Source organism: Rhineura floridana, chromosome 4 (assembly GCF_030035675.1).
Source record: "Rhineura floridana isolate rRhiFlo1 chromosome 4, rRhiFlo1.hap2, whole genome shotgun sequence".
Classification (NCBI taxonomy): Eukaryota; Metazoa; Chordata; class Lepidosauria; order Squamata; family Rhineuridae; genus Rhineura; species Rhineura floridana.
The window spans coordinates 143042996-143055966 of NC_084483.1; positions in this window are offsets into that span (position 1 = coordinate 143042996).

Genomic DNA, 12971 nt, shown 5'->3' on the forward strand with positions numbered 1-12971 from the left:
GGATGACTCGGGAGTAACAGCAGCAGACCCAGAAGCAGCAGACCCAGAAGGAGAAACGGAGGAAACTCCTGAGAACCCAGCTCCTTCTCCCCCTCAGCTGCAGAGCACCCCAGACACAGCTGAAGCCCTTCAGCCAGACGCAGACAGTGAACAGGATACTCCCCTTACCTGCAGAACGTAGACAGCAGAAGGTCAGGCAGAAGAGGGGCAGGCCTGTCCACTTAAGGCCAAAACGCTGAGGGCTGACACCTGCTGACAAACCTGCTCCTTAAAAGTCAAACCTTGGCTTCAGCTTGTTGCTGACCACAACGTCAGGCGTGGCTTCGTGTGTTTCTAGTTTCCCTGAATCTTATCTTGGACTGACCCCTTGGCAATTGAACCCGGACCTCTACTGACCTCGCTACTGGACTTCTGGCTTGGCACGTAAGCTTAGGACGGGCCTTGCCCTTATCATGCTTCATCCTCGTTAGTCTGGCAGATTTACAACCAGACTGCCAGCTAAGGACTTTCCCGCCCTGATAACTACCCAGGAATTTCCAGCCCCCACCGGCACTGCTGTCTCAGTGCAGAGCTGACAGTCACAACCACTGGAGAGTCCTTCCTGTTCATACTCTCTATTGTCTATTGACAGTGCAACCATTGTATAATGAAAAAATGTGTTTTGGATGAATTTCGAGCATGCAAACATACAACATTTTGGGGAAGGGCCATAGCTCAGTGGCTGAGAATCTGCCTTGTGTATAGAAGGTCCCAAGTTCAATCTGGCGTCTCCAGTTAGACTGGGAGGGACCTCTGCCTGAAACCCTGGAGAACTACTGCAAGTCAGTGTAGACACTATTGTTCTAGTTGGACCAATGGTCTGACTTGGCATAAGGCAGCTTCCTATGTTTGTAATATATAACTCAGCAAAAATGTTAACAACAAACTAAGTTATAGCTCTGAGTAGGCTTGCTGAAATAAAAAAGTTTTTAATGTGCATCTAAAACAATATAGCAAAGGTACCTGCCTAATACAAAGAAAGCTTTATGATTTGGTTGCCAGTGTATGTCACTTTCTGTGAAAACAAAATCATAACATTTTCCATGGTGAAAAGCTTAAATCCTTTGAACTCATTGGGACTTTAACAAAAATCTCATTCAGTTGCTGCTTTGGTATGTGATTATTCTCTTAGCTCATTCTGGACTAGCAATGAACAGTGACCAACATAAAATGAAATATAGCGACATGGAAGAAAAGATGCTGAGAAAGATAATCACAGTGAAAAGAATAAACTTTTGAAAAACTATTTACAAAAACCTTTTTTGAAAAATTAAGATGACATACAAAATGTCTTCACAATTAAAATAACTTAAGCTGCACTCCTAACCATGCCTACTCAGATGTAAGCCCCGCTGGAGTCAACTCCCAGGTTAGTGGGGTTTGGATTACAGCCTTAGAATTTCCAATTAAATATATACTCACTTTTAATTTTTTTACCAATAGGGTTGCAAGACTGTAACCCAGAAATTTCCTTCAGTCTGTATTGTACCTATGTTGAAGGCATCGAAAGTGTTTGTCTGAGCTTGTGACATGGAATATTCAGTAGATCAGAGAACTTAGCCATTTGTGATCCAGCTTCTGTGAGGACAGGGAAAAGACTTCAGCTTCTAGTCTCGGGATGCGTAGCACATTGTCAAGAACAGCATATTCAAGGTCTGGCTGAATATAGAGATGCACAGAAGCATCAACTGATTGGAACTACGGGCAACTCATCCAGCTTTCCAACATTTTCTACACATTCTTACCCAGATGTGTTAATTTGCAGTGACAACACAACAACATGAGCGACAACTACTTCACCAGCGTCCTTTTTTCCATTGAGATCCTCAATGGCTCCAGCTGACAGCTTGGAAATTGAGTGCAAATGTCTGCAGGAGTCGGGTCTTTCATCCGCAGTAGTGGATACCATCTTAGTAGCAAGACCCCCTTCTACTATTTGTAGTTATCAGAGTATGTGGACTGCATTCTCTCTCTGGTGTACAAAACACAACACTATTTCCAAGTCAGCCACCATAGCCAATGTATTATTATTCCTGCAAGAAGGTTTACAGAAAGGCTTGTGTTCTAACACATTAAAGAGGCAAGCATCAGCCCTATCTTCAAGTCTACAGGTGTCTTCCTCTGAGCATCTCTGTTCCCATCCAATGCTGAATAGATTTCTTTGGGGAGCTGTAGCCATAAATCCACCAGCCCAACATCCAACCTGGAGCCTACATGCTATTTTCTCTTCCCTACAGAAGCCTCCTTTTGAGCCTATGAATTCTGTTTCTCTGAGAATTCTTTCCTTTAAAGTAAGTGGCTACAGCACATAGAATATTTAATTGCTGTAAACCGCCCAGAGAGCTTTGGCTATGGGGCCATATATAAATGTAATAAATAAATATCTGGGCTCCAGGCTCTATCATGGAAAAGCACCTATGTGTTTTCCACAAAGACATGGTAGTGTTCTGCACTAACCCAGCATTTGTTCCCAAAGTGAAAACAATCTTCCACAGGCAACAGGAAATAGTTCTACCTTCTTTCTGTCCTAACCCTTCTCACCCCAAAGAGAATGCCTGGCAGTCATTATAAGTCAGACGTGCACTGAAGGAATATATTAATAGAACCAAACCATTTAGACAGTCCAGCTCCCTTTTTATGTCTTTCTAGGGTTGCCAGGTTCATGGCCTGAGGCTGATCCTGTATCTTTAGGAGAAGGGAAAGTCAGCCAAGTGCAGGTGTTCTTGCAACCCTGTAATGGGAAAAACTACAAGGTGGAATGCTCCCTCTACCCTGCACAACTGTTAAAGATACAGAAGACCTCTTGGAGGCCGGGCCTGGCAACCAAGAGGTCTTCTGTATCTTTAAAAGTTGTGCAGGGGGAAGGGAGAATTCCACCTTGCTGTTTTTCCCATTACAGGGTTGCAAGAACACCTGCACTTGGCTGACTTTCCCTTCTAAAGATACAGGATCAGTCTCAGGCCATGAACCTGGCAACCCTATGTCATTCCATCCTGCCCCTATGGGTAAAAAAGGGCTTGGATCAGGGCTTGCATTTCTTTAGCATATGAGACCCTACACCTGCCTTCACCATTACTTATTACAGCGTAATCTACTAGATCTGCTGCAACTGCAGTGGGTATTTTCTATGAATGCTCCAATCGCAGACATTTGTAGAGCAGTTACATGGTGCATACCCAGTACATTTACAAAGCAATATAAAATTGATCTTTATGCCTCTGCGGAAGTAGCCTTTGGACACAGAGTTTTGCGTCTAGTTCTGTCCACCTCCCCACCCTCACCCCCCGTCCTGCTTGGAGACCTCTTGTCATCCATGAGAGAATATCTTCTAGGGACTCTTATTTTAAGGCAGTAAATCAGGTTTCTCACACCTACGCAAATAGTTCAGGTACAGATTCTGCAGAGGTTTAAGAAACTAACAATGGTTGCAACACTGGGCAATCCAATTTATGGGAGTTCCTGTACAACCACTATTTTTTTCTAATAGAGTGGAATGAAGGTTGTGTAATAGCCAAGACAGATGTATCATGCTCAAATTCTGAACAGTGGGTCCTTAATTTTAATTTAAAAATGCTATTCATTTACACAGTTCTTGAGAACATTTATTTGCCATTTGTATCTAAGACTATGAATGAACCATTATCAGAGACTGATTTTATAGATTCTGCTAAGACCTCTAATTAAGGCATGTGAAATAATCAAGATTGTTGCCTTCTGTATCTGTAATTTCTTCTTCAATTAAATTTTCACTTTTGTTTTAACAACTCCCTTCTCTTCATACAATGCTAATGACTAATTAGCCCATTTCATTTCGTTTCAGTGCAATAAACAAGTAATGCCACAGTTTATTAATTTTTTCTAATGAGGAGTAGAAGCAGCACACCCTTGAATGCAATGCGTGAATGCAAATCAAGCCTGAATAGTCTGAACTGTAATGAGAAACACTGGTTTTTGCTGTCTTTTAATCTGCAAATGCTCTACTTCAGGGAGCTGGTTTAGGTTAGTAGCTAGAAGACCATGTAGGAGCCAGGAAGTCCATTGTTAAAATCTGAGCTCCCATCCATGAGCAAACTGGGTGGCCTTAGGCTAGCAAGTCTCCCATTCTAACCAGAGCTTGGAAAAGTTACTTTTTTGAACTATAACTCCCATCAGCCCCAGCCAGTGCATGCTGGCTGGGGCTGATGGGAGTTGTAGTTCAAAAAAGTAACTTTTCCAAGCTTTGTCCTAAGCCCATATTCATTCTCTAATAAGGGGATAACAACACATACCAATCTTAAAGGGCTATTTTATTATTATTATTGAACACAGGCCCAAAACAGATGGTCTAATGGTAGCAGTCCCATCTCTCACATTTCAGTTGGCACGGATTCCCTATAAAGTGAGACAATTTAAAAGGCAGTACAGGCAAGAGAGAGGGAGGAGCTGAACCTTCCCCCCACAGTACTCTCACATTCAGAAGCATTTCCCCCCAGCTATTTTTCTCCCTACATGAGCAGAAGTAAGGAGATGTGATGGTGGGGTGTGTGTGTGGAGGAAGCACAGGCAAAGGAAGGGCTCATTCTTCATAGTCAGGGCCAAACTAGACAAATGTGCTAGTTGTGTTTCTGCGCCCTTAAGTGCACAGTATAGCCAGCACTTCCTACCGTGGAAGTATATATTTATTTATTATTAAATGTACATCCCATCCTTCCTCCAAAAAGTTGGGGAGGGGATTTAACCTTTTATACCCTTCTGTGGTCCCAATATGGAGCAGGGTTCCCACTAGGATTACCAGGGTCAGGGCCTGAGACTGATCCTGTATCTTTAAGAGAAGAGAAAAGTCAGCCAAATGCAGGTGTTCTTGCAACCCTGTAATGGGAAAAACCACAAGGTAGAATTCTTCCCCCTGCACAACTTTTAAAGATACAGAAGACCTCTTGGAGGCAACCAAGAGCTCTTCTGTATCTTTAAAAGTTGTGCAGAGGGAAGGGAGAATTCCACCTTGTGGTTTTTCCCATTACGGTGTTGCAAGAACATCTGCACTTGGCTGACTTTCTCTTCTCCTAAAGATACAGGATCAGTCTCAGGCCCTGAGCCTGGCAACCCTAGTTCCCACATCTGCAAACTGCATCAGCAAAAAGCATCCATTCGCTTTAATGAGAACGTACTCCCTCTATGCAAATTACAAGCTGATCAGAGCCATAGTGGGGCGGGGGCAAAGGGGTACATTGTCCTACCCCCCCCATGCTAGGATCCCAGTTTGGATTAGGCTCCCTGTGTTGGCAATTTGGAGTTTTTAAAAACCTGCACTTAAAGGCAGAGATATGTAGCTAACATGTCATCTAGCTTGACCCTCAGCCTCTACTTTCTAGAGAACAGGCAAAACCTATGTTGAATTGTGCCACTGCCATGTTTAGTTATGTGTTGAAATAGTATATAAAGTGCCACAAACACTTTGCATTTATATAGGGTTTTCCAGTGTATGTATATACCTACCTACTTGCCTATCTATTTATTTTATTTGGTCAGGCATTACTAACTGAATTGATTAATCAGTGTACATGTTGGGATCAGTGAATGGTCCAAGGACACTTTAAAAAAAGTATTTGAAACAACAATAATAAAATAATAGAAAAAACAAACACTAATAACAAGAACAAAAATAATAAGAATATTCCATCAATCCTGTTTTAAACATGTACATTAATATAAGCATTCCAACTATCCAAATAGGTACCTAAATTAAACTGACAATTATAAGCCATACATTCAAACATAGAAAGGGCAGTAAGATCTTCAGATCACTGAGTGATAGATGGTGAATTTTTGTCCTTGCAGCAGTGTGTATAGATGGCACAGATAGCAGCTGCCTCTTTGACAAACATACAGGGAAGGTGTGTAAAAGTGAAAAGCGCTATGTGCAAAAGTGCTCTGTTTCAAAGACTGTGTGTACCAGAGCTTGGAAGATTACTTTTGAAAAGGAATAAATTATAATTATTGTTACATGGCCCAAAAAAGGAATAAATTCCCACTACAATTACAATTGTTCTGAAAGGAATTGATTACCGTTACTGGAATGTAATAACTACAATTACAGTTAAGTTTGGGGGGGGGACCTAGAGGGTCTACAAGGTACTGGCCTTGGCTGCTGCACACCTCAGTAGCCCAAGACATTAATAATAAATATATACACACACACAGGGTAGTAAAATATTTCTTTTATTCATAAGATAGCAGTGGGGATCTCTCTACTGGTAAGGGAGGTGGGGAGGGAGGCAGAGGCCACAGCTTAGAGCTTTGTGCATCAAACCAAGTGCAAAAAATCACATACACTCAGCCATCAAGCATCATCTCTCACTCAACCACCTCCTGGATCCTGCCCTGCCACCAACTAAGGCACACCCACCCAAGCAAACATTTTCCCTTGGGATGCAAAACAGTTTAAACACTGCAAAAGCAGCAAAGTAGCCAGGAAAGGCGGTGGAGACTGCTTTGTGTGTCAAGTGCAAACACAGTATTAACATACACATGTTGTTGCCTCTCACCTTCACAGTTCTTCATTCCCTTTCCGCTGCTGCCTCCTTCATCCACATCCTGGCCCTCCGGTTCCTTTCTCCTTCCACTCCGTTCTTTTCCACCACCTCCACTTTAACATTTTTCTCTCTCTACTCCACCCCCGTCTTGCTCTCCACCTCCTCCCTTGTTGCCTCCTAAACATCCACAGAGCATAAGGGAAGAGCGATGTTGTGTAGAAGCCCAGTTTGAGGCATGTGATTTTCATCCATGAATCAGAGGAGCAGAAGACTTCCCCCCACCTCAGTAATGCCCCAAAGTAATGCTGGAAACATTACAATTACACTTAGGGTTGCCAGGTCAGAAGCACCCCAAAACCTGAGATTTGAGGGGCGGGCCCTAGTGATGTCATGGAGGCGGACCTGAGTGATGTCATGGGGCAGGACTGAGTGATGTCATGGGGCAGGCCCGAGTGATGTCATTAAGCATGATACATTAAGCATCAATCACAGTTGCTTGGAGCATACAATTAAAAAAAAATATCTGATTGGAAATTAAAATAGAAATCTTAGCTAAAAGATGGAGCCTGGGTAGGGAACATTTAATCTAGCCTACTTGCTTTCAGCAGGAAGGGTTTAAGTGCCTTCAAGTGAGGCCACTCACCAGAAGGCCACTGTAGCGACAAAGGAGTCTAGTGTTGTGGAGATGTTAGATGGGAGCATTGGTGAGTAAAGAAGGATGCTCCTGAAGGCTACAATTGTAAACACACTTACTAAGGGATTAAGCCCCATAGAACTCAACAGGACTGACTTCTGAGTAGATATTATTTATTTATTTTATTTATTTATTTAGTTTAATTTATATACCGCCCTAAGCCCGAAGGCTCTCTGGGCGGTGTACAAAAAGATAAAAACAAGCACAATATATAAATACAATAAATACAATAAATAATAATAATAATAAAAAAAACAATAACGAACCAAACAACATCCAAAATATGGAAATGCTGTTTAAAATACACTTTAAAATGTCTGGGAGTATAAAAAGGTTTTCACCTGGCGCCGAAAAGATAGTAGCGTCGGCGCCAGGCGCACCTCATCAGGAAGACTGTTCCACAGTTCGGGGGCCACTACTGAAAAGGCCCTGGTTCTAGTCATCACCCTCCGAGCCTCTCGATGGGATGGTACTCGGAGGAGGGCCTTAGATGTTGAGCGTAGTGTATGGGTAGGTTCATATTGGGAGAGGCGTTCCACCAGGTATTGTGGTCCCATGCCGTGTAGGGCTTTATAGGTCAAAATCAGCACTTTGAATCTAGCCCGCAAACAAATAGGAAGCCAGTGCAGACGGGCCAGAACAGGTGTTATATGAGCGGACCTTCTGGTCCGCGTCAACAATCTGGCCGCTGCATTCTGGACTAGCTGTAGTTTCCGAACAGTCTTCAAGGGCAGCCCAACGTAGAGCGCATTGCAGTAGTCCAATCTAGAAGTTACCAGAGCATGAACAACTGAAGCGAGGTCGTCACTGTCCAGATAGGGACGTAGCTGGGCTACCAATCGAAGATGGTAAAAAGCATTCCGTGCCACTGAGGCCACCTGGGCCTCAAGAGACAGGGAAGGATCGAAAAGAACTCCCAAGCTACGAACCTGTTCCTTCAAGGGGAGTGTAACCCCATCAAGAACAGGATGAACATCCACCATCTGAGCAGAGAAGGCACTCACCAACAGCGTCTCGGTCTTGTCTGGATTGAGCTCCAGTCTGTTAGCTCCCATCCAGTCCATTATCGCGGTCAGGCAACGGTTTAGCACGTTAACAGCCTCACCTGAGGAGGATGAAAAGGAGAAATAGAGCTGCGTGTCATCAGCGTACTGATGACAACGCAGCCCAAAACTCCTGATGACCGCACCCAGCGGCTTCATGTAGATGTTGAAAAGCATGGGGGACAGTACCGATCCCTGCGGGACTCCACAATGGAGAGTCCAGGGTATCAAGCAATGTTCCCCAAGCACTACCTTCTGGTGGCGACCCACCAAGTAGGAGCGGAGCCACTGCCAAGCAGTACCCCCAACTCCCAACTCCGTGAGTCTTCCCAGAAGGATACCATGGTCGATGGTATCAAAAGCAGCTGAGAGATCAAGGAGAATCAACAGAGTCACACTCCCCCTGTCCCTCTCCCGACAAAGGTCATCGTACAGGGCGACCAAGGCTGTTGGCATGGACGTTGAAGTCCCCGAGTACCAAAAGTCTAGGGGACTGCAACAGTACCTCCGAGACTACCTCTGTCAGCTCAGTTAGGGAATTTGTTGGGCAGCAGGGTGGGCGGTACACCAACAAAATTCCCAGTCTGTCTCTCTGGCCCAACACAAGGTGGAGACACTCTAAACCAGTCGTCACCTGGACAGGGTGCTTGGTGAGTGAGAAAGAACTCCTATAGACCACAGCAACCCCACCTCCCCGTCCTTCGGTTCTACCATGATGCTGAACCGCATACCCAGGTGGGCAGAGCTGGGAAAGAGCAACGCCTCCCTGATCACCCACCCAGGTCTCAGTTATACACGCCAGGTCGGCAGCCTCGTCCACAATTAAATCATGGACAAGGGAGATCTTATGGTGAACCGACCTGGCGTTTAACAACAGCACATGGAGATCCGAAGGCTGACTGATAGAACAACCATCAGTCCTGGGGATGTGAGGAGAACCGGAACAAGTCACAGACACTACTTGTCTGGGACGAGTTCCCCTTATCTGGCACGTTCTCCTCACAACGCCATACCTCCCATTACCCGTCACTACGCTAATTGGGGGCCCCGAAAGTCTCCCCGGTCAATGTATAATACTCTCTCCCAGGCACATATTAAAACAAATAAAACTCACATATACACACACACCAAGTCACAGATACTCACACAATGCACATTCACACCAATACACACTAAATTCACACACACACACGACACACACACACACAATCCTCACTCATACAACACAACAACATTAAAATAATAAAGTGCCAGTAGTGATGGCAATGTCCACACTCAGGTCAAGGCAATAGCAGCCGCAGCAACAGCGTCCACAACGGTTCTAGGCAAGCGACAGATGACAATAGCAGGTGACAATATAACACAGCAATCGACCGCAGCAGCTGATAGAAGCAGGCAGCAGATGGCAGCAGCAGATGATAGCAGCAGCACAGTGATGGTATTAGCGTCCTCTCCCGAGCGACAGATATAGTTTGGATTGTGCTGTTGGTAAAGCTTGACTAGGAATCCTCTGCAAAGACATCCATAGCCAAGCAGGGCTGGCAACCCCCTGCCTGGAATGCCCTGCCCTTATCTTTTAACGTGGCTGCTTCAAATATCTTTACAGATTTGACCCTTCACTTCAGAAAGAGGTCTGAGAAATGAGTAAGAGTAAGAAGTATCTTTTAAAATTGTTCTTTTCAATTCACTCTTGAATGCATATCATACCTAGAGCAGATCCACACCATTCATTTAAAGCACATTCAACACCCATTTGAAGCACATGAATCCCACCACAGAATTATGGGAACTGCAGTTTGTTAAGAGTGGTGAGAACTATAACTGTGAGGGGGAAACGCAGAGCTTGGAAGTAACTCGTTATTTTTAACGAGTTACTTGTAATTCATTACAATTTTAAATAACGAGTGGGTAATTCCATTACATTTGGCAAGTAACGGAACGACTAGTAATTTCCCTACTTTTCAGCTGCAACTTTAACGTTTCCACGTTAGGTTGCACGTTACTTGGGGGCGGGAACAAGGGGAAGACAGCTCCTGGCTGTGATTGGTTAACACAAGACATGTGCCTCACACTGATTGGACCTCTGCGCAGACTCTCTCTTCCCTCGTGATCTGTGTTAGGATGCACGAGGGAAGAGGTGAATAGGCAGGGCCTGCTAGCGTCTGAGAGGACAAAATGGACGCCGGAGGAAAAAGCCAGGGCAAGGACAACGGAGGAGAAGGCAGCAGCAGAATGGCGAAGAGCTGTGGAGGTGAGTGACGATGATTTGTGTGTGTGTGTGTGTGTGTGTGTGTGCCCCCCACGGCACTGTTCTGCCCCCCCATGGCACCGTTCTGCCCCCCCACTGCCTCTCCTTGCCTCTGCCGCCCCCTCCATCAATCGCAAGGCACTTCCAAAACTTCGGCCACTTCTCTTCCTTCCCCCCCTTTTTGAACTCTCCCCCTTGTTCCCATGTATACCTGTGTGCTGTATTTATCCAGACAGAGCACTCCTGCCTTTTAAAATGCCGGCTAGCTTTTTATTGTATATTTATTTGAACTCCATCTTTCTTTTTATTTGTATTTTTGTCCTGTTTAATCACAAGACTGAATTGTATGTGGGACAAAAGCTGTCTCAGTAATAATAATAATAATAATAAAAAAAATAAAAAATCATTTGGCGTATAATAAATGGCTTAAGGCTGATTTTTTTGTTCTTGGCAGAGATGAGGTGAGAAGTAGGGTCCTTGCAGCTCCTCCTCTCAGTCCCCCAGCTCTCAAACTCATGTTCTGTGAGAAAGAGAGAGATTCCCAGTCCCAGAGAGAGATAGACTGTTGACAATCTCTGCTAATATCTATACAAATGTACATAACATGCATCACCTGAACTCACATGATCTAGAGTTACCTTAGATCTTGCAAGATTTGCAAATGAGAAGCAATAGGGTTTTATATTAGTTCTGATTGTCTATTGGGCTATCATAGGTTATATGTTTTTTTCATTTTCTATGGCAAAAACTCCAACTTCAGTGGAATTTATGTGATGTGTTCTAATCATTTGAATTTGGCTAATGAATGCTTTATTATTCCATCAGAACTTTAGCAGTAGTACTAAAATATTAATAAAAAAGAAAAGGGAAAGAAAAATACTTTACATACATCATTCAGCTGTATTGCTAATTATAGATATAGATATAAAAAATAAACGGCATTTTGTCAAAAGTATTTTTGTCTACATTTTATACCTCATCCTTGGTTTTCCAAGCTTGGCATGGAATGCTTCTCATACAGAATTAATTTGAAGTGCTGCATATTTATTATCATAATCATCATATTCAAAATAAAAAATATATGTACCGCCTTCAAGTTGATTCCAACTTATGGTGACCCTATGAATAGGGTTTTCATGAGGCTGAGAGGCAGTGACTGGCCCAAGGTCACCCAGTGAGCTTCATGGCTATGTGGGGATTTGAACCCTAGTCTCATTTTGTTCTCACAACAACCCTGTGAGATAGTAGGTTAGACTGGCCCAGGCAGGGTTATTCAGTGAGCAAAAATGATGCAAATAGGATCTCTTTTAATTGTGCTATCGACCTGCTTACTTCCACTCTGACTGGGGCATCTTGCAGCATGGGGAAGAGATGGGGGCACATCACAGCTGAAGTTCACCCATATAGGAGCATTATCTCTTGTTTATTACAGAGACGCCTGTTGCAGGTTTTGCTGCTGAGAGCAGCAGTCAGTTAGTGCGGCCACTTGAGTCACAGCTTGTTGATCCTGAGGAGGCAAAACTAGAAAGTGAGGTTCAGAAAGGAGGCCCTGTGCATGAGGAGGAGGAGGGCATGAAGCAGTGCCAGTTGCCCACAGCCACATCTGCACAACAGCAAGTACCATGGTTTGGCTTTGAGAAAGCTTGTACATTTGTGAGCCAGAGTGGGAAAAATTTTGTTGTACGATGCAATTACTGCCTTCCAAGGATAAAAACTCTGAGATCAGCTGTTTCCTCCTCATCCAATGTGAAGAAACATTTTGAGGTAAGCCTTTGTCATGCTGGTCCTCAAAGAGTGTCCATTGTCTATTTATGTTTAAATTGTAAAGTTCCTCTTCCACTTTTTCTTGGATTCATGCTTTGTTCTTCTTCCTCAGAGGGCACACCCTGAGAAGCTGAGAGCAATTGAAGAAGCAATAAAGGCAAGGAGACGTGGCCTTCCTGAACCTCTTCCTGAACCTCGCATGACACCTCTCCTCCCAAAATGCTGAAGCAGCAGCAGACAACCCTTGAGAGGTGAGGATCTGGCAGGGAGCCTGTCACCCAGAGCAATCTCGACAGGAGAATCATTGATTTCATTGTAGAGGAGACATTACCACTTCAGACTGTGGACAAACCATCATTCATTAATCTGGTTCGCATTGGACTCCCCAAATATCTCACCATCATATGTGCCAAGATTCTGAGAGACAGAATTGAGAAGAGAGTATGCCACATGAGAGAAACTCTTGCAAACCGAATAGGTGCTGTGGCATATATAGCAACCACTGCAGATTGTTGGACCAATGGCAAGAAGAGTTCCTTTGGGGTAACAGCCCACTGGATCAACCCAACTACCCTGAAACGTGAGGTCGGGGCCTTGGCTTGTAAGCGTCTGAAGGGGCGCCATACATACGATGTCCTTTCAAAAGCACTGCATGATGTACATGTGCAGTA